Here is a 22,873-nt window from a genome sequence, read left to right on the forward strand (position 1 = left end):
TGTGGATAGTATATGGAGTGAGTAGAAAATTTCTTAAAAAAGATAAATGAAAAAAATTAATTTAGAATCTAAAAAAAAGAAAGAAAGAAAAAGAATATAGATTCCAGAAAATCTCAAATTCTTTGTTCCTAGTGGTAACAGTTTAAAAATCAAAGTCATAAATCAAGCTTTGTTTGTTTATTTCCAACACGTTGGTGGACTAATTCACCAGGCACACTACATTTAAGCAGGGAAATCTCTATCATAGACCACAAAAGGCATCTGATGACATTCTTAGCTTTTAGTTTAGTGAACAGTAGTCATGTCCTAAGATAACACATTTTCACAAAGTAGCCATAGGATATTAGGTTATACAGAAGTGGGCAGTAACTGGCAAATGAGAAAGCTAAAAATTATCCATGATAAATTATAATAGGGTCAACTTTACAACCTCTCCACACTCAACTGAATTTCTAATCAATTAATCATTTTTGTTGGAGTTCCATGCTAGATGTGCTTCTTTCCAGGAATTTTTATTCATTCGTAAAGTGTTTTCTCACTGCAGCAACAAAGAACAACCCAGAGGAAACAGGAACCCATTCTCCAGCCACCAGGATGAAGACCTCCAATTTATACTCTTCTTCTGCATAATGTCTGGCTTTGGTTCTCTCATCTATTCCCATCTGCTTCTGGAGGAAGCCTCCCTAATGATGACTGAATATGGTAACTGATATATATATGAATAGAGATGAATATCATTATGGATCTTTTCATTGATTTGAATAGACAACTCTCAATTGTATGATGTGAAGGAATATTTGTGAACCCTTAGACCTCTATGCTCCTTCTTGAAGTTTATCATCATCTTTTCTTTCCAACTGTGTTTGGTTCTACCCTAGGTCTCTGGATTACCCAGTCTCTGGTTCCAGTCATCCAGTGTCCAGCATAGGCCCCTTCTCATGGCTTGGGACTCAAGTTAAGCTAGACATTGGTTGGCCACTCTCACAAGTTCTATTCAACCATTGCCACAGCACATCTTGCAGGCAGGGCAGGTTGGAGGTTGAAACTTTTGGGGTAGGGTCGGTGCCCAGGTTTCTTTTTTTGTAGCCTGTAGAATACTGTCCCACACCAAAGAGACTAGAATGTACTTAGTGTGAGGGATCCATGCAGGCACCAGCTTGACCTCTTTACATTCAATGATCTGTATGGATGTTGTGCTCTGAAATGGGGCTGTACTGTCAGTTTTCAGAGAGAAACCTTATGTGCTCGAATCAGCCTTGGTTATTTATGGATCCTTATGGGACCATCTCATCCAATATCTATTAAAGTTGTGTGATCCCAAGTGCTAGAGTTAAAATTGTGTACCACCGCTGCCTGGCTGTTTCTTTTAGACTACATTAATATGTAGCTGAGAGTGGCCTTGAACTCACAGAGATTCAGACACATCTCAACCTCTTCCTCCTGGAAGCTAGGATTAAAGGCATGTGCCACCACTGCCTGACTTCTAAGGCTAAATCTGTGACTAGCTTTGTCCTGTGATCTTCAGGCAAGGTTTTATTCCTTAGATTACAAGCAATATATCAACACATCACTCTCTTAGCTTCCATAAAGTTTCCAATGCACTGGGTTCCCATGCTGCCCCTCCAAATGACCCCCAATTCCAGCTGTCTCAACCTCCACTCTCTCCCTCCATAGTTTTCCCCAACATCAAATCCCTCCTGTTCCAATCTCCACCTATCCTCAGTCCATCTGCACAAAATCATTTTATTCCCCTTGCCAGGAAGATCCATCTGTCCTCCCTGCTCGCTTTACCCATCTTGAGACTGACATGTACAACAGCTTCTGTTGTTAACTAATTTAATAACTAATCAGTATTCCTTAATCACACATAGAGAAATAATATGTCATTTTCACTAAATTATGAGAGAGTCTATATAAATTCAGCTTCATTATTTAATTAACAATTGAAGAAAATGTCAATTCAATAAAATGTGATCAACAGGAATGAAGCCAAATTACAGGTCTGTAGTCCTTATTGAAACAATATTTTGTATAAAATATATCAATGCCAGTTAAGCTAAGTTCCATACAATTCATTACTTTAATATACTACTCTTTTCTATAGTTTGAACCACAAGTACATGTATACCTGTATGTATGTGTGTTTGTGCACATGATTGCAGTACCCACAGGTGGAAGAGAAAGAGAGTAAGTCTCCTCACCTGGGGTGAATCCAGTTTGTTGTGAGTGGCCTTACAACAATGCTGGGGACCAAACTTCTATTAGAACAGTACATGGTCTTAAATGCTAAGCCATCTTTCTAGCATTTATTATGATTGTTATATGAATTGATCTGTGATTGGCATACAGATACTTGCTTTCATGCAAAAAAGAGGGTGCATAATAACCAACGACAGTATAAATAATAATAGAAAATTGTATAATATTAAGACATTATTACTCAATTAAAAGAACAGCTTGTACGTGATTTGATTTTGGTAAAATATGTATTGTTTAATAATATTTAATACACATGAAATAACAGCTTTTTCAATCTATTATTCCTAGTCTCTAGGAAAAGCACTTATAATATGGAGTAATTTAATATTTTGTGAATTATAATTTATTGTCTTAAATAGACAACTAATTATTTTCTGTTAATAACTGAGTTCTAGTCCAGAAATTAGCAAAGCTGATGGATAAGTCAAAATATGAATTTTATGTGGAATTTCCAGCATGAATATTTTTCAAGTATTGTCAAATATAAACATTGGCTTAATAACTTAATAATATTCTTATATATCAAGTTAAAAATCTGTGACTTCATTTTTCCTTTTGTGAATCTCTACATAAATTTAGTTAACCATAGATAAATAAAAAACATGAAGTTTTAGTGGTGAATGTCTTCCTTTAAAAGTGCTATAACTTTATCACAAAGTATGTTTTGAAAGTATACATGTGAAAACATTACCTTGTCTGCTTTAAATTAAAAAAATGACTCCCTTAATTTATTAATGAGTTTAGATAATTGTGTTCAGATGTATAAACAGTGAATCGATTGAGTGCTTTTTTTATTATTATAGTTGAAAGTTAATTTTCCTGCTTGGTTGGTTATATTTGTTTGGAGGGTATTAATTTGACTTGCTGCTTAGCAGTGTAGGAATTACATTTTTACATATATTTTTAGGAGCCTAGCAGGGAAGCATGTGAACTCATGATTATTATTTTTATTATTTTTAACAGAGATTAATCAAGCTAGGAGTCAAGGCCTGAGCAGGATTCATGACATCAGCATCTTTGTTACTGTAAATTTTGGAAATCTAATTCAGATCCTACATCAATAAAGGTCAAATTTAATTATTCAGTATGGTGTTTCCTAATTAAAATAAATTTACCTTGATTATTATTTTGCCAGATTACTTCCAAAGCATTCCAAGGACAATACAAATTCTACTAGGAAAACAGAGGAAGAATTCTCATTTTTGGAGCACTGTGGTTGAGCTTGATCAATAATGGATTTGGTCCTGTTAATTGGAGTATCAACCCAAATTTCTTAAAGCAGATATTACCTTTATATAAGAAATTAAAAGACATAAGATGAATTCTGTCTTTCAGAGTCAGTCTGTAAATATGATTAGAGAAATACTGGCCTCTTCCACATATTTCAGGAACATATTACTATGAACAGAGTCAATTATTTGAATATTATTCTTCCCTACTTTTTCTTTTAAATAGACAGCAGAATTGGATTTTAAGTCCCCATGTGCGCTTTTTCCCAACGTCTACTGCTTTCCCCACTTCTTTTGCCTTTGTTGGCTTTCTGCTGTGACTAATTAAACAACACATATGCTTTACTACACTGATAACATGGATTTTGTCCAAACGTTTACTTTATTTAACTCCTGTATAGTAAAGAAGAGACAGTATTTGGTTATATTTGCTTGAATTGATTCCACTTCAAGTAGGACAATAAGGATAAAATTAATAAAGTCCATGACATACACAATCATTTTCTTTCTTCTTATGCATAAGTTTTAGTAGATGGCAGAGTTGTTGTGACATGCATAACTCAGGACACTAATTAACTACCAGGACTCCTTGTTCTGTCCTTCAGACCAGCCTTTAAATTATAGCTGATGGTGGGAGACTTTTACTTCAGTGTCTGAAAAGTTCACAACAGGCAGCAAAGTAGGAAGAAACAGCACAAACTTGTCATCACCTATATCTCAAATAATAAATCCCACTTAGTACAATATACATTATAGCTGGAAGGCAGATGTGCCTACTTTGGGTGTTAAACTGTATTCGTTACTTTTCTATTGCTATGACACAACAGTGTTGCCAAGGCAACTTAATAACAACAACAACAACAACAACAACAAAAACCATATAATGGTGCTTACAGTTTCAGGCGGTCATAGTTCTTGATGGTGGAACAAAGACTGCTGAGTGCTCACATTTTGATCCAAAACTAAGAAGCAGAGAGCATACTGAAAACATCACAAATCATCTGAAAACTCAGAGCTTCCCCCAGGGATACACCTCCTCCAAGTCCACACCTCCTAAATCTTCCTAAACAGTTCCACAACTGGGTAAAAAAAATATAAAGAGACATGAGGAGACCACTTGGAGTGGAGCGTTCTCATTCAAAGCACCCAGACAAGGTGTTCGGGGGAAATTTAAATGATACAGAAAGTCTGCCAAAATTCATCATCTTTTGGCATTACTTGAGAATGCTACTAATGAATATATGATGTAATCCCATATATGTGAAGGTAGTCATATCTAAATATAGGTCAATTTGTAAAAAAAAAAAAAAAAAAACCAAAAAACTATTTTTCTAGATCAAAAGTAATATCTCTCACTTTCTTTAGTTGACAGTGTTCAATTTCTGTTCTTTATATTTATTTTTCTGGCCATTGTTTTTTGTTTTCTATCAATAATAACATCAACAACAATGGAGTTTTTAAAAATACATCACAAATCTTCTAAATTATATGTTTAACTCCTGAGTATAGCAAGCACCTGAACTTCCAGTGGATACTCAAAATATTATACAAATATGGATTCAATCAGTATTTTTCTACATGAGTGATGATAACTCTATCTCTATAGTTATAGAAGAGAATAATTACAGAAAATATTAGTGTTTTATATAAAGTACCTCAGTAATTAGTAGAAGTATAGAAATAAATTATATGTATATGTAAGTATATATGTATCCATATATGTTTATATAATTATATATAATAGTAACAGTATTTCTCTTATGCAAGGATCTCTTGAATGGAAAATTTTGCAGGGTATAGCCCCTATACAAAAACTATAGGCACTTTTGGATTTCAGGAAGGAGAATTAGTTTCTAACTGAATGAAAAATATTACTGGTTAACCCATGGAGAGTAAACTGCCCTGAAAACAAATATACACAGATAGCAACGACAACAAAAAAAGCAGGCTAAATTTATCTATTTCTGAGTATACACACACACACACACACACACACACACACACACACACATACACACACAAACATACACACACACATACACACACACACATACACACACACACACACATACATACACACACAAATAAAAATAAAATTCATAAGAAAAGAGAACATCAACTTGAGATTTGTGGGGATATGGGAAGATTTGGTGAGAGGATACTTGGGAGGGAACAGAGATGGGAAATGGATGGAATGTGATATAATTTTTCAATGCAAGAAAAACTAAAATGTAAAGTGTTGAAATTTTACACTTTAAATAAAAGACAAACTAAATTTTTTTGACAATTTATATTTTTTTATTTGTTTCTTTTTTATAATTTAATTTAATTTTATATATCAGCCAAAGGGTTCCCCCTGTCCTCCCCCCTCCCACCTCTGTCCCCACTTTCCCCCCATCCCCTCCCCTCCATTCCCATCTCCTCCAGGGCCAAGACTCCCCTGGGCATTCATTTAAACCTGGTGGATTCAGTACAAGCAGGTCCAGTCCCATCCTTCCAGGCTGAGCAAAGTCTCCCTGTGTAAGCCCAAGGTTCCAAACAGACAGCTCATGCACTAAGGACAGGTCTGGGTCCCACTGCCTGGGTGCCTCCCAAACAGTTCAAGCTATTCAATTGTCTCACATATTCAGAGAACCTAGATGACAGTGGGAGTAATGAAGGGCAAGGTTCGAGGGAAAGAAAGCTGAGGGGAGCAGGAGATCCCAGCTGGATCAAGAACAGAAAGGGAGAACAAGAAATAACAGACCATGATAAATGAAGACCACATGAGAACAGGAATAGGCAGAGTGCTGGAGAGGTCCCCAGAAATCCACAATGATACATCCTCTGTAGACTGCTGGCAATGGTCAAGAGAAAGCCTGATCTGATCTAGTCTGGTGATCAGATGGCCAAACACCCTAATGGTTGTGCTGGAACTCTCATCCAATAACTGATGAAAGTGGATGCAGAGATCCTTGGTCAGGCCCCAGGTGGAGTTCCAGGAGTCCAATTGTTGAGAAAGAGGAGGGACTGTAAAAGAGAGTAAATTGTTGAGACCAAGATTGGAAAAGCACAGGGACAAATAGCCAAACGAATGGAAGCACATGAATTATGAACCAAAGGCTGTGGAGCCCCCAGCTGGAGCAAACTAAATATTTTTAAAAGAATTTGTATAGAGGTATCCAAAATGAGTAACCTCAGTGTTCCCAAAAGATATGGGTTACTAAATTCAAATCTCAGTGCTGGTAACAATTTACTTCCCTATGAGTTATTAGCCAGAGAGACCCCCAGAGTCACCTAATGCAACATGATTATGGCTACTCTGTGTGTAGCCCACCATAAGTAGATACTAAGACACTATGGCAGAAGGCATCACATACTATGTTTTCAGAACATTAACAAATCAATTTTGAAATGATGTGGAATTCCTCTCTGCTGGATGGCATTAATTATGCTTGGATATTCTGTACAGACAGTTGGGTAAGAAAATCCTCAGCACTGGATCCTTCATGATATACCAAGTGGCCCGCAAGATGTGCTCAGTGGTACAATCATTCTATTACTGTTTATAGTTGTAACCAACTGTTTCCTGGACTGGACTGTATCATTCTCAATAAAAATCGGTATATGATAATGAAAACATGGTCAAAACCCATGGCTATAGAGGACATAGGCCCTGCTGGGGATAAGATGGTGATCTACTGTTGTTATTTTTCTAAATGATCATCTTAATAATCCTACTAAATATTTGTTTTAGTCTGTAGATTTTTGCTACTTTCAGCCTTGATCAGATTCATGATTTTATTGAAGTGTACTATAGTGATATTTTATTTGTACTGAAATGTGATTTTATTTGTATATTAATAAAGTTGCCTTGGGGCCAGAGCAAGCCATATCAGAAGCTGGGTGGTGGTAGTGCATGCCTTTAATCCCAGCACTTGGGAGGCAAAGCTAGGTAGGATCTCTGTGTGTTCAAGGATACAGCCAGCATGGAGACACATGCCTTTAATCTCAATACCAACCATAGAAGACCTGGAGGTCTGTACAGACAGGCAGTGATGAGGAGGTCATGTGGCTGAGTTTACAACCAATGAGAAGGCAGAACAGAAAGTCTATATAAAAGACAGGACACAGGAAGTAGCTCTCTGGTGGAGAGGAAAGACAGAGCAACAGTGAAGTGTAAGGTTTTCAGCTCTTAGCTATTGCTCTGACCCCTTGGCTTTTAACTCTACAATTGGCTCTGTGTTTCTTATTTAACAAGATGGTTACATCTACAGTGTACAGTAATTATTGAAGAGACTCATACCTTTCGCTAGAACAGAAAATAAACTACTGTGAATGCTTGGGCAAAGATGGTATATCTATATCAACCTGCATAAGCAAACCTCACAAAAGAGGGATGGACAGAATGAAAGAGTTAAGGATTGTAAAGAGCTATGAAATACTGGTGTTTTGAACATGAAATGGCTGGTGTACATATGAGCTCACAGCAGCTGTGGTTAACTGTGCAAGATCAAGTCATTTAAATTCATGCCTATATGAGGAAGGGACTACTGTGTCTTCACTACTAGATGAGCAACTATTGGCCACTGGTGGCTGTGGGAGTGACAGTCCCTATTCTTTGCATGCTCCAACATGGGGAGCCTGCCCAAGCTCCAGTTGATGTCCCCATATTCGTGAGCACAGGGTCAGAAGTCATTAGATGTGACAAGCTATGCTTCTGCATCGCTGTCACAATATTTAAGGGTTCTCTTCAATGCCTTTGTGTCTAGAATATTTTTTTGGAGGGAGGAAGTGGGGGATATTGGGGGAGATCTTGCCACAGAATATTTCTATGTCTGTCAGTCTTTTTTTTTTTTTTTTTTTTTTTTTTCGAGACAGGGTTTCTCTGTGTAGCTTTGCACATTTCCTGGAACTCACTTGCTAGACCAGGCTGGCCTTGAACTCACAGAGATCCACCTGGCTCTGCCTCCCAAGTGCTGGGATTAAAGGCATGCACCACCACCACCAGGCTGTCATTCTTGATGATGAGTAGGCAGTCATCAATACTACTGCAAAGTAAGCTTTCTAACCTTTTACGTTCTGCAGCAGAATGGATAATGGCCTTCTACATGAGGACAGAACAGACCATAGACACCATCATGGCCCTCAGTGGTAGACCAGCTCACAGATGTCAACATGGATTCAGGTGGCAGCACAAATTACGTCCTTCAATGGTATCATGGACCACAGACAATTTCATGGTCCTCAGTGTAACACAGGCCATGGACATCAACATGACACAATCAGTAACTATTCTTATTCAGACCACCATAACAGTCTATTCTTTGTATATATATTCTCTTTGTTAACTTAAGAAGCAAATTTCACTGTCTCACACTTCTGCTCTAAATGTTGCCATATTTTCTCACTTTTATCGTAAGAATATTTTTAGATTTCACACATGCTATGGTCTCTCTCTCTCTCAATATATATATGAAACTTTCCTCATTTACCATCATCTCCTTACTCCAGCCAAGATGGCCTCTGTGTTCCATTGTGCTTTGTTGAACCAGCATACATTTCACAGCTTTTGCTGTTAACATTTTTCTTCTGAATCACCTTTTCCTGCCAGATGTATGACTGAAGAGACGTGTAGTATATGTTCAATAGTTGCTCAGACATCCCCTTCTGTGGTAGACCTGCCTTTTTATTCCAGATAAAGCATCAACTTCTTTCTTAGATATACTTAGATATTCCTTACCCTGAAGGACCTTTCCTAGGACAAGGATATCTTAATATGCTGCATTAAGTAATTTACTTAAAATGTTTTACCTGGGCTGGGGATTTAGCTCAGTGGTAGAGCACTTGCCTAGCAAGTGCAAGGCCCTGGGTTCAGTCCTCAGCTCCAAAAAAAAAAAAAAAAGCTTTATCGTTACTAAATACTACTTGTACTATTTACTTAGACAAACTATGAAATCATTATGATTCAGCATGCATTTTGACAACCCTAAATGTCTAGAAAAATGATTAGTAAAACTACACTAATAATTTTTCTAAAGTTCTACTGAACTGACTCATAGAAGTCCAGGTACAGGGAATTTGTGTATTACCTTCTGGATCTGAATTCTAAATAAGGAATTCATGTACTAGTTAAATTTTGATTGCTTTATATTAGTAAGAAAACCAACTTGAACTTCTTAGTGTAAGACGAGGTAATTGCCAGACAATATGGTACTTATCTAGAGTAAAGTGCTGTGACATGTAAGGTAAGTACTATTAATTACACACCAAACAATCTTTCATGGAATCAAGTAGGTCCCAAATTAGAAAATTATATATACAAACATGTTTTTCCTGATGTGGTCACTGCCCCTTGCCATATGCTGTATAATATAGCAATGTCAAGAATTTTTACTACTGTCTCACTGGGCAAATCACTATCAAATCCAAATAAGTGAAAAGGCCAAAGTGATTTATTTGATTTGAAAGCCAATCAGGCATCGTCACCTGCATTTTAGCAGAGACTCAGAAAAACAGGTGGAAGAGTAATGAAACATGAGAACAAACGGAGGTTAAAGGAATGTCCCAGGTGGAAACTGTTGGTGCGGGGAGGCTGACAGCAGGCTAACTAAAACAGAAATGCTAGATACAGTTTTAGGAAAGCAGTCAGTTACTAATCAGTCATGGCTACTTTACATCCAATGCTAAAGACACTTCTGTCTGTGCTATTACTAAAGTATACCATTCGTCTTTATGCAGGTTTACACTTTAGGGTGGATTTGGGAATTGCTTCCTGTGGGTAAGTAGTTGGTTTTGTGAGCAATTAAGGTTAGTCATGGTCAGAAATCCAATTTTACATATACATAATTGCCTGATGACTGTCCATTTGTAGATTCAGATTTCAGCATTTTCATGACCCATGATAACATTTATTGACTGATGACTTAATGAAAATTGTTTTCCCCATAAGCTCTGTAAAGTTTGTACTCTTATAATACTAATGTGATTGGTGAGATCATTGAGGTTTATCAATTTACAGAATTCTTTTTGGTCATTTAGTTAAGAAGTTTTAGCAATTTAATAAAATCTAGATTTATTGTGCACAGAACCCTCACGGACTTAAACCTATATTTTAAATTTTATGTAAACCTCAATCCTATGAAACAGACAAAAATGTATTCATAAGGAACTGAAGTCAATGAACAAAGAATAACTAGTAAAGGAACATAAAACAATAATTTCATAAAAACATGTGAACTCACTCGTGTGTATGAAAACATGTTTAAAGAGAGCTATTCTGATAATAGTAATGACAGTTTATACATTTGAATGTGTAAACAGGGGTTTATATCAAAGTCCAAGCTTTAGATTTACCCCATTTTCTAGTTTTTAACAATAAGAAAAGACTGATTATTACTTTTCAAGAAAATAGATTTTGACTCTTTTCTATGGTAATTGTGTTCTGTATTTTGAAGTAAAAATATTCTTCAAAGACTGTATACTAACCACCGTAACAAATATGCAATGTAATTTCCACTCTCTGCCATCATGTAAACAAATCTTAATTAACCTTTCAGCAATTCCGCCTTCTCATAGCACTGTCAACCTAGAAAATTCAGCAAAAACTAGCCTGTGAGAAACCAACACTGGCCATGAGCTCTCTAAACATTCAGCTCAGTTATATTTTGCTTTACTGTGACACTGTCATTACCCTACCATAAAGGCTTCCATCCTTTGTCCAGATCATATTTATAGATTCCAATATAATTTTAAGAGGTCTTATCCAGTGGAGCTTATAACATGATTTACCTATGGCCATGACAGGGCCATTCTCCCATAATCGCTTATATTCATTGGCCCTGGAAATTAATAGAGTCAATATTATATACAGACAATCTAGTGTAGAAAACCTTGTGAATTATATTAATAGCTTTATTATGAACATAACATTCTTTATGTCCCACAATAATTAGCACTAGGAAAACCAAACACTGCTTGCTCATATCCAGATGAAAAAAAGTCAACATCAGTTTAAAGATGCTTATTATGCATATGAATATAGTTATGAACCATAGAGCATCAACACATCAATCAAAAGAATCAATGTTTAATATGTTAAAATATGGCTGGTGCCTCTAAGATATACTAACATATACATATATGTATAATTATCATATACTTTAGAACAATTTTGTAATATTAGGATCTTCTACTTATTATTTTGAATAGATTAAATTTAGAGTATTTATATATTGGGCCTATATGCACATGTGGCCAATTCTATGCAGTAAATTCTCTCCATCTACCTTGACATGGGTTCCAGGGATTGGAATTAGGTCCCTAAGCTTTTAGTACAAGAGCCTTTACCTGTTCTTCACCCCAAATGAATTATGAGCCATTATATTGTCTGAGACATTATGCTGATTATGAGCTTGCACTAGGTAAGAGAATTTAAAAATATTTATTTTATAGTTATTTGGCTTTGTGTGTTTTGCTGGAAATTTGTCACATTAGTTTGCCTCTTATAATGATACAATAATTTAGAAATCCTTAGTAAATTCATATCTATGGGGTTCTGAATGCTACAAGGAAGACCATGGAAATGATAACTAACATTTATCCTAATCCAACAAACACTTAAGTGATTATGAAAATCATATTTGTAATTGTAATCTCACAAAAAAAGATTTGGTTTATACCCTTCTATTTTGTTACTTTTAAAACATGGTATCATTGCATATGCACTAGTCTACTTCAAGCATAATTAGAAGGGAGAGAGTAAAACATACTAAATTAGGCTTTATTTTTATTTGGATTTTATTGAAAATTAATAATTATGGAATTGAGCAATGTCACGTTTTGTCTTTTCTCTTATTTTCGTATACTGTTCCTTTTGTAATTATAGTTACTTTTCTTGTTTAATATATCCCTCTAACAGCTCCCCCCCACACTTCTCCCATTCCCTTTTTTCCCTTCCCATCTGGGTTCGTCCACTCTCTGTCTGGCATTAGAAAGCAAACAGGCTAATGGGATAATAACAAAGTATTGTACAATAAGACAGAAAAATCTATTAAATTATAGTTGGATAAGACAAACAAATAAAGGAAAAAAATATCAAGAAAAGGAACAAGAACCAGAGACCCACTCATCCACACAATCAGGAATACCATTTTAAAAAGCTAAACTAGAAGCCATAATATATATGCAGAGGACCTGGTAAGAACCCATGCAGGCCCTGTATCCACTTCCTTATTTTCCTCATTTTCAGTGAGTTCAAATGACCTTTGACTATGAAGATTTATCAGACCTGTTTTCTTTGTGTTATCCATCCCTTCTGACTCTTTCACTCTTCATAGCACCCCGAGAGACACCCCTTTTAGTGGTTAGTGTTCCAAATTCTCTCACTCTCTGCATAATGTCTGTATTCATTCTCATTTGCTGTAGGAGGGAGCTTCTCCAATAATGTCTGAGTAAGGCACTGAATTATGAGTACAGAATGTCATTAGGAGTCATTTTACTGCTACTTCATTACACAGACAGACAGACAGACAGACACACACACACACACACACACACACACACAGTATTTAGCACAGAGTATTTAGTCTTGCCCTAGATCCCTGGGATATCTAATATCAGGTTCTTTGTCATCTACGAATTGTCAGGTGTGGGTTCTGTCATGGAGTTTTCCTTAAGTCAAATCAGATATTGGTTGGTTACTGCCCCAAATTTTGTGCTACCATTGCCCTAGTGTATCATGCAGGCAGAAAACCATCGTTAAGCCAAAGTTTTGTGGTTTGCTTGGTTTTTATATTTATACTTTGTAACATTCAGAGTACTTTCCTGAAACAAAGTTGCTTGAACAAAGGAGCTAAGGCACTTTGTAGGCACCAGTTCCACTTCCACATGTTCAATCACTTGTATAGGTGTTATCTTTAGCAATGGGGTCTTGCCTTCTGTTTGTGGAAAGCAACCTATATTCTTGTTTTGTTATCTGAGAGTTTTCATAAGTATACACAGGGAAATATACACAACATATAATACAATGTATCTGAAATAATATCTTATCACAATGTTTTGTATGAATTATTTTTAAAATTTTGTAAAGGCAAACTCATATAGTCACTACTATAATCGATTTTATATTCATTTATTTGTTCAGTGTGTGTGTGTGTGTGTGTGTGTGTGTGTGTGTGTGTGTGTGTGTATGTGTGTGTGATGTGTGTGATGTGCCTTGTCACAGCGCTTGTATGGGCTTTAAAGGACAAACAAATGTGATAATTGAATTTCTCCTTCCATTTGTGAATGAGTCCTGGGGATCAAATTTAGTTTGCCAGGTTTGGCAATCCTTTCATATCATCTGGATGTGAGGGAATGGGATGATCTAGGTAACTCTTGTTACTACAAAATTAATGAAGCTCTTCCTAAATTCTAATGTCATGATCTTTCACTTGGCAGCCATAGCTCTTAAATTGTTTTGATAAATAATTAAGTATTCAAAGTAGAAATTCTGTAGGAAATGGTCGCTGGACATCTCTGATGCAGGTATCATATCATTCATCATCCTGCTCATTATATTTAATGTTTTACAGTACAATATATTGATATTAACTTTAGTAGTTTGAGCACTTTTCATTTCCTTATTTTTTCAATACTTACTCAAGTTATATTAACATGTAAGACTGAAGAATAATAGACAATGCTTATTTTTGTGGTAAACAGTTTTATTTTTTGACTTATTTCTTTGAAATTTTAATATATATTTTTAATTAATATAGAATTATATCACATCCCCTTCACTTCTTCCTTCCAGGATTTCCTCGGTACTCTCACTCTAACCTATACTAAGAACCCCAATCTCAAAATCATAGCATTTTCTGTGATTAAAATTTATATTTTTAATTATATTTAATTATATTTTCACATATATATGAAATATGCTAACTCATTTTTGTTGCTTATGTGGATATGATTTCAGATCTAACCACTTGATTTTGTTAAGCAATAATGGGTCTCAAGAATCAGGGTGCCCTCAGCACAGACACTGAGAGCAACAATCAATAAATGGGACTTCCTTAAACTGAAAAGCTTCTGTAAGGCAAAGGACATCATAAATAAGACAAAATGACAGTCTACTGAATGGAAAACGATCTTCACCCACCCCACATCTCACAGAGAACCGATCTCCAAAATATATAAAGAACTCAAGAAACTACACATGAAAAAAAACAAAAACAAATAATCCAATTAAAAAATGGGCTACAGACTTAAACAGACAATTCTCAACAAAAGAATCTCAAATGGCCAAAAGACATTTAAGGAAATGCTCAACGTCTTTAGTCATCAGGGAAATGCAAATCAAAAGAACTCTGAGATTCCATCTTACACATGTCAGAATGGCTAAGATCAAAAACAGTGATGACAACTTAAGTTGGACGGACTATGGAACAATGGGAACACTCCTCCACTGTTGGTGGGATTGAAAATTCATACAGCCACTTTGTAAATCAGTATGATGAATTCTCAGAAAATTGGGAATCAATCTACCTTGAGACCCAGTGATACCACTCTTGGGCATATACCCAAGAAATGCTCAATCATACCACAAGGAAACTTGCTCAAGTATATTCATAGCAGCATTGTTCATAATAGCCAAAACTGGGAAACAACCTAGGTGCCCCTCAACCAAAGAATGGATAAAGAAAATGTGGTACATATACACAATGGATTATTACTCAGCCATAAAAAATGACATCATGATATTTGCAGGCAAATGGATGGAACTAGAAAAAAAAAAATCATCCTGAGTGAGGTAATCCAGACCCAGAAAGACAAACATGGTATTGGTATGTACTCACTCATATGTAGATGCTAGATGTAAAGCAAATGATAACTAGACCACAAGCCACAGCTCTAAAGAAGCTATGTAAAAGGAGAATCCTAAAAGGGATGTGTGGATCACCACAGCAAGAGGAAATGAGATCTGGGTAAACTGGGGGTTGGAGGGTGGTAAGGGGAGAGCATAGGGGATGAGAACAGGAGGTAATGGATGGTCCTATTGTGGGAAGGATGGAGTGGGAGAGCATTAAAAGAGATATCTAGGTAGAGGGAGTCATTATGGGACCAGGGAGAAATCTGATGCCTGGGAAATTCCCAGCAATCCACAAAGATGACCAAAGGCTAATACCCCTAGCAATAGTTGAGAGGGTGCTTGAACAGCTTTCCCCTGTAATCAGATTGGTGAATGCCCTAAATATCATAATAGAAGCTTCATCCAGTAACGGACAGAAGCAGATGCAAAGACCCATATCCAAGAACCAGGATGAGCTCTGGGAGTACAGTTGAAGAGAAGGAAGAAGGATTACAGGAACAAGGGGAGTCCAGATTGTGATGAGAAAATCCACAGAGACAGATGACCCAAACTTGTGGGAGCAAACAGATACTATCCTGACTGCTGAGCAGCCTGCATGGGACCACATTAGGACTTCTGCATGTGGGCGGCAGTTTTGTAGCCTAGTCGGTTTTTGTGACCCCTGGCTGTGGGACCAGGATCTATCCCTGGTGCATGAGTGGGCTTTTTGAAGTTGGTTCCATATGGTGGGATGCTTTGCACAGCCTTGATGCTGGGGAGGGGTTGGTTCTGCCTCAATTGAACATTCCAGGCCTTGTTGACTCCCCAAGAGAGGCCTTACCCTTTCTGAGGAGTAGATGATGGTGGGTTTGAGGAGGTGGGAGGAGTTGAAGGAGGGGGAACTGTGAATGGTATGCAAAATAAACAAAAAAGAAAAAAAAATGAATTAGGGTGCCAAGAAGCCTGCTGTAAAAAAGTCTGTCCTGGAGGTAGCTGTATAAACAAGATGGCAAGCAAGACAGAAACAACAGACATCTAAAGAGGAAGAAGGACCATTTCCCTAGGTCTCACCCCTAGACAAGGTATTGGGATGGCATCCATAGGTGCCAACTGCAAGTGGTGCACAGTTACCCATTCAGGCACATAAAATTAAATGCAATCTTTAAAAACATTTGGATATCTTTTTTCTTTTTCTTTTTAAATTATATTTGTGTTTTAATTTTACATATCAGCTATGGGTTCCCCTGTCCTCTCCCCTCCCACCCCCCGCCCCCACCTTTCCCCAGCCCCTCCCCTCCATTCCCATCTCCTCCAGGGCCAAGACTCCCCTGGGGATTCAGCTCAACCTGGTAGATTCAGTACAGGCAGATCCAGTCCCCTCCTTCCAGGCTGAGCAAAGTGTCCCTGCTTTGCTCTGATATCCTTTATAAGAATTTGGTTAGGATTTAAATAATACATGTGCATCTTTTAAATTTTGTATATGGATATGAGGCATATGTGGAAAAAAAAAGTGACCAAACAACTATCCTTAATATACATTACATGTCCTATCCAGAATACCATTGTGGAATATACTTACTGCTAGAGCAAAAACAAAACTGGGTTTTCCTTATATCATTGCTCTTATAAGATTATGCAGGGGGAGGGGCTTGGACTTGACTCAACTGACTATATTTGTCTGCTGACTCCCCAGGGGAGACTTGGCCTTGGAGGAGGTAGGAATGGGTGTTGGGATGGTGGGGGGAAGCTGAGAGTGGGAGGAGGGAGAAGAGGGGGATTTGTATTTGGCATGTAAAATGAATAGAAAATTTCTTAATAAAAAAAAGATTTCTTCTTACTAAAAAAAAAGATGAATAAATGCTATCAACTCAATTTCATGCTACCATACAGAGGAATTAGTAGAAAAATTTAATCACAGCCATATTAACTAAAAATAATCTTACATAAGTCCCAATAAATATGAATCAATGTCTTTAAATATGAATATAATTCTTCTGAAAATTAAAGTCCCAAATCTATGTACTGTATATTGTTATTGTAGATGCAGACTCTCATGTATGCATATCTTTCATATATATATACATATACATATACGCTATATGTGTGTAAGAATAGGGCAAAGAAATAAAAACAAAAAGAAAAATAATGTTTATTTCTATCAGTAATCCATGACTGAAAAGGTACTGCATAGGGACCTCTAAGTATACCAGGAAGAGAAACAATAATTTTTTGAGACTGACTGACACTTGCCTTTTTAACACAATCAAAGCATTTCCAAGTGTCCTTTTCCTACCTTCATGTGAGAGAAGAATTTAGCTTCATTGCAGGCTTTGCCTTAGACACTGATAGAATTTTCTGAAAGAATACAAAGGTTGCTATAATATGCCTTCTACTCTTGGGAAAGAAATAAAGTATAAACAGAGTGTGGTCTGGATTTTAAGTTTGCACTGAGTAAACTCCCAAGCTATTGCTTTGAGGCCAGTCACTCTCCTAGGTATTATAGCAGAGTAAGCCCTATAAAACTTTTTATAATTGTATCATGGGGCCAGGTATGCCTGCCCAAAATGTTTAGGGTTAAATTGTAAGAATGGATCAATGAAACATGGAGGTGTATTCTAGATATACAGATGTCAGAAAAACATCCCCAAATTGTGAGATTACACAAAAGACTGTGGCATTCTGTTTCATTGAAGATTCAGAAGAATAGGGAGTCACTACAACCCTGAAATAATCTAAAGAAACATCTAGAACTTTGTACTAGATGAGTATCTACCCACCTTAATTCTGCCTAATACTTAGAAGTCCAATAATACCTAGGTAGTATGATTCTTAAGTCTTACTTCCTTTAGACTACTCACTGGTAGCCATGATAGACAAACATTTTGATAGCTCTTTATATATGCCCAAACATTGTGTCAGTTCACTTTCTTCTTTGAATTGTGTTTGCCTAGATATGCTGTTCAACAAACACTTGTAGCACACTTGACATTGTGTGTAAAAAAAGTAAAGAAGCAAAACTAAGACAGCAAATATTCTTTTCCAATGAAATAATTCTAACAAGTTCTTGAAGTTCCCAGTTACTTCAAGTAATTTAATTTGCATTTAAACATGTGGGTATAAATGTAATTTGATCCACCCCCTACAGAAAGAAACTCAAATGAATTCATATAAAAGTATTTTCCTTCTACCATGTGTAAATATTTTAAGGCAAAGTCATTTTAGGCTAAACTTACTTAAAAAACATAAGATGTAAATTTTCATGAACTGGTGCTGTGTTTGCTCTCTTTTCATCTAATTTGCATGAATTCCTGCCAATAAGAAGTATCCTTTGAAGACTAGTACTAATTGTGAAAGCCACATTGATCTTTCACAGTATTAATTTTTTATTCTCTATAGTAATATAAATTTATTTCTACATTCTTCTTGAGCCTTGGTCTTCTGGTCTCATGAATGGCTTGTTTGAGTAATAACCAAAGTTGTACACAATAATATTAAAAAAATGTTTTTAGTAAACCAACATAGTTTCAAATGACAATTTATTGCTTTGTGGACTATCATATAGATATAATTTAAGAAATATACTTAGCTTAAAGAGGAGGTGTTTGTGAAATTATGGCCAAAAATAAATAAAATAGGATTTCCAGTACAAACAGATTTTCTTTTTTGAATAGGAAAGTGTAAGAGGAAATGGGTGGTGAGTTGGGAGGGAGATCTTTGATGGCTATGCAATTTATTAATAAAGAAATAGAGAATGGTTCTTGAGATATTTGTATTTAGGGATTATTTCTTTCTGATCATATTATTCTACAGACAGATCTTAGTCTTCTAACAATGTTGAATTTTTGTGTATCTAGAACTCAGGATAGTTACATCTGAAATTCTGAGAGTCATCCTTGACTTTCTAGATACACATTTTTCAAAAGACTCTATGTCTTTAAAGTCAGAAAACTAAGATAGTAATATTTTTACTTAGCAAGAGAGCTACTCACCATAGCGACTGGAATATTAGTTAATTATAAAAGTCCGTTTTATTCTTCACTTATCTTTTTACATTACAGTATCATTGTGAAAACAGAAGCCAACTACATTCTAAGAACTTATATCTATTTCAAAACTCTTCTTTCAACTTTATCAATAATAGCTTCCATTTCTGTGATGTATCAATCAAACTTCCTAACTTTTATTGCAGCTGTCATGTTGTAGTAAATCAAAATAATTTTATTATTTCTTCTTCAAATTCCACAAAATTAAACTAAATTTCTATATGCAGTTTAAAATCCATGAAATAGTATTGATAATTGCTTTATTATTGGTAACCTTTGAAATAATTAGTTTTGTTATTTATAATATTTAATATAGTCTAAATATCATGTATATTATTGAGGAAATAATGAGAAGAAATGTTTGGATATGCTAAGTTCAGCTATAACACCCCTTCCCTACCCCTACTCTATATCTCTCAGATCTATTTCTTTTCTAATTGTACCCTTTGGTCCTAGTACAGAATAGATTAATATGTACAAATGCCTACAAGTGCAACTGTGCATACATTTATATACACAGAGAGAACTCCAAATGTGTCTGTGTGTATATTTACACCTTTACCTTCTTAAATAACATTAGTGATTTGATATTATAAAACACAGCCCTTTTATAATATATTATTTAGGATTTGTCACATTACAATGCTAAAGTACATTTTTTGTTTAGTGCATCATCACAAAGTAAATACTCATGTACTCAAAACAGGTCACAGAATCAGGCTTTCATAAGCACTAGAAGCACAGATCTCGACAATAGTAATTACTGTTGTTCACCTTTCTAATTTTAAAGCCATCATCATTTTGTTATAGTTCACACGCTGGCTATTGAAATGCTTTTACCCCTGGCTTCAGGGTGGTGGAGTAGCTAGAGAAAGTTTGAGTTCATATAACAATAATAAAAAACCTTTCGCCTTATTAATCCATTAAGATGTTATTTACATATCATTTAATTCACTAGTAAGAGTACACAGTTTAATGACTTTTCACAAAATTATGTAATTATGTAACCATTATTATAAACAAGGTGTAGACAAATGTTCTCATTATAGTGTTTCCTATTTTTAATATTTACTATGATTTGTTTTAATTATATTTACTATTCTTTCTGTTAAAAATATGAGGTTATTGCTGGTCCCACATGTATTTGTTTTTAATTTAAAATATATTATTTTCATACAATATATTCTGAATATAGTTTCCCCTCCCCAAACTTCTCCCAATTCCTCCCAAGTCTTCCCTTTCCCCTAACACCCAAGTCTACATCCTTTCTTCTATCTCTGATTAGGATAAAAAGTAATATAATAATAATAAAAATAATAATACATATAAAAGCAAACAAAGCAGAGTAGGATAAAACAAGCAAACAGAAGATAAAAGAAAATGTCAAGAAACATGAATAGCTGCAGAACCATACATTTGCAAACACAGAAATCTCATAAAAATGAAAAACAGGAAACTATAACTTATATGCAAAATATCTATAAAGGACCAAAAAAAAAAAAAAAAAAAGCCCTGGCCAAGCACTATTTTAGTTATGATTTCTATAGCTTTGATGCCACACCATGACCTAAAAAGCAAGTTGAGGAGGAAAGCCTTTGTTTGGCTTATACTTCCATATCACTGTTTATCAATGAAGGAAGTCAGGACAGGCACTCAAACAGGGCGGGAACTGGAACACAGGGACTGGTGCAGAGGCCATGGATGGTTGATGCTTGCTGGCTTGCTCCCCATGGCTTGCTCAGTCTGCTTTCTCATAGAACCTAATGCCACCATTCTAAGGATGGCACGGCCAGCAAGGAGCTCTGCCTTCCACCATAAATCACTAATTAGTAAAATGCCATACATAGGGATCTCATGGAGGCATTTCCTCAACTGAAGCTTACTCCTTTATGGTGTCTCTTATCTTGTGTCAAGTTGACATAAATTATTGAGCACAAATGACTTCTTGTCAACTTGACACACAAACACATCACCTGTAAGCCACAAACTTTTCCTTTTTCATTCACCCCAAAGTTCTCACATTAAAAACATGAATAACTTTAAAAATTCCAAGGTCTTTACAAATTCAAACACAATGAAAGTTCACTCCACTTAAAACATCTAGTCTTTTTAAAATTACAAAATCTATTAAAGGTTTGAAACCTCTCAAATGTAGGCTCCTGTAAAACATAAAATTTCTTCTTACTTCAAAATGGGGGAATCAGGGCAGAGCCATGGTTAGAGCAACATAAAACCAAACTCCAACTGTCTATGTTTGAGATACACTCATAATGTCCTGGACTCCTCAAATAGTTTTGGGTTGCTTCTTCAGGTCTGCTCTCTGCAGCACACACAGCTTGTCATCTAGACTCTGAGTGATAGACAGCTTCATTCCACTGCTGCTGCTATTGCTGGTAACCATCTCATGGTACTGGTCTCTCCAAACTGCCAGGGTCTTTTGCTGCAAATGGACTTCACTTGCACCAATAGCCTTTCATAAGCTGTCTTCATGGTACCAAGCCTCAACCTCATGTGATCCCTTCAATTCTGGTCTTCAGTTGCTACTAAGACTTTACCACCTTCACCAATGGCCTTGGCTGCTCCCTCACAGTACCAAGCCTTAGCTGTTCTCCATGACTCCATCATGTCTTTGAAACCAGTATCACCTGAGTGACCCTTACACTTTCAACTGTAGCTACCCACACAAATTTGGCTGCCTCTGAAGTACAGCTTCTGTTTGCTGACCCTCAAGAAATACTTCCCAGAAGATTTCACCTAAACCATGCTCAGGAAACATTTCCTAGAATATTTTACCATAACGATGCTGGTATCTTCTTAATCACTGCTAATTTTTCACCTCCACCTAACCAGTATCAATTGTCCCAGTAAAACAAAGGTTCAGGTTTCATGTTAATCATAGCTAATTCTTCAGCTCCAGCAGAAGAGAATCAAAGATTCTTCACACAAATAACTCAAAAGAGCCTTTGCCTTACTCTGAATCTTTACAACCTAGGCCTTCATCATCTGCACTGTTTTCAACATTCTTATGTTCCAATCTCTTACAGAACACTTCAGTGAACTCCTAACACTCAATGATTTTTCTTGCCCCAAATTCTAAAGCTCTTCCACTTTCTTCCTCACAACATGTCAGATCTGCCACAGCCATACCTCACGATATTGGTTCCAACTTGTCTTAGGATTTCTTTGGTTGCAATGAAACACCGTGATCAAAAACAAGTTGGGAAAGAAAGGGTTTATTTGGATTATACTTCCATTTCATTATTTATCATTGAAGAATGCCAGGACTGTGGGGGACCAGCCCTCACATTTACAGGGTTCATATGAGGAGGCGAGAGGAATAAGAAATATTAGGTAGAATTATAGGACCAGCCAATGAGAAGAAGAAGAAAGACAGAAACACAGGATAGCTTTGGGAGGATCTGGCTCAATGGCCTAGAACTTTTTTCAAAAGGGCTTTTTTATAACAGTGCCAAAGAGTCCTCCCCCTTGCTAGAAACAACCAAGTGCAGACTCTTCCAAATGCTTGGTAG

The sequence above is a fragment of the Onychomys torridus genome, chromosome 9 (assembly GCF_903995425.1).
Source record: "Onychomys torridus chromosome 9, mOncTor1.1, whole genome shotgun sequence".
NCBI lineage: Eukaryota > Metazoa > Chordata > Mammalia > Rodentia > Cricetidae > Onychomys > Onychomys torridus.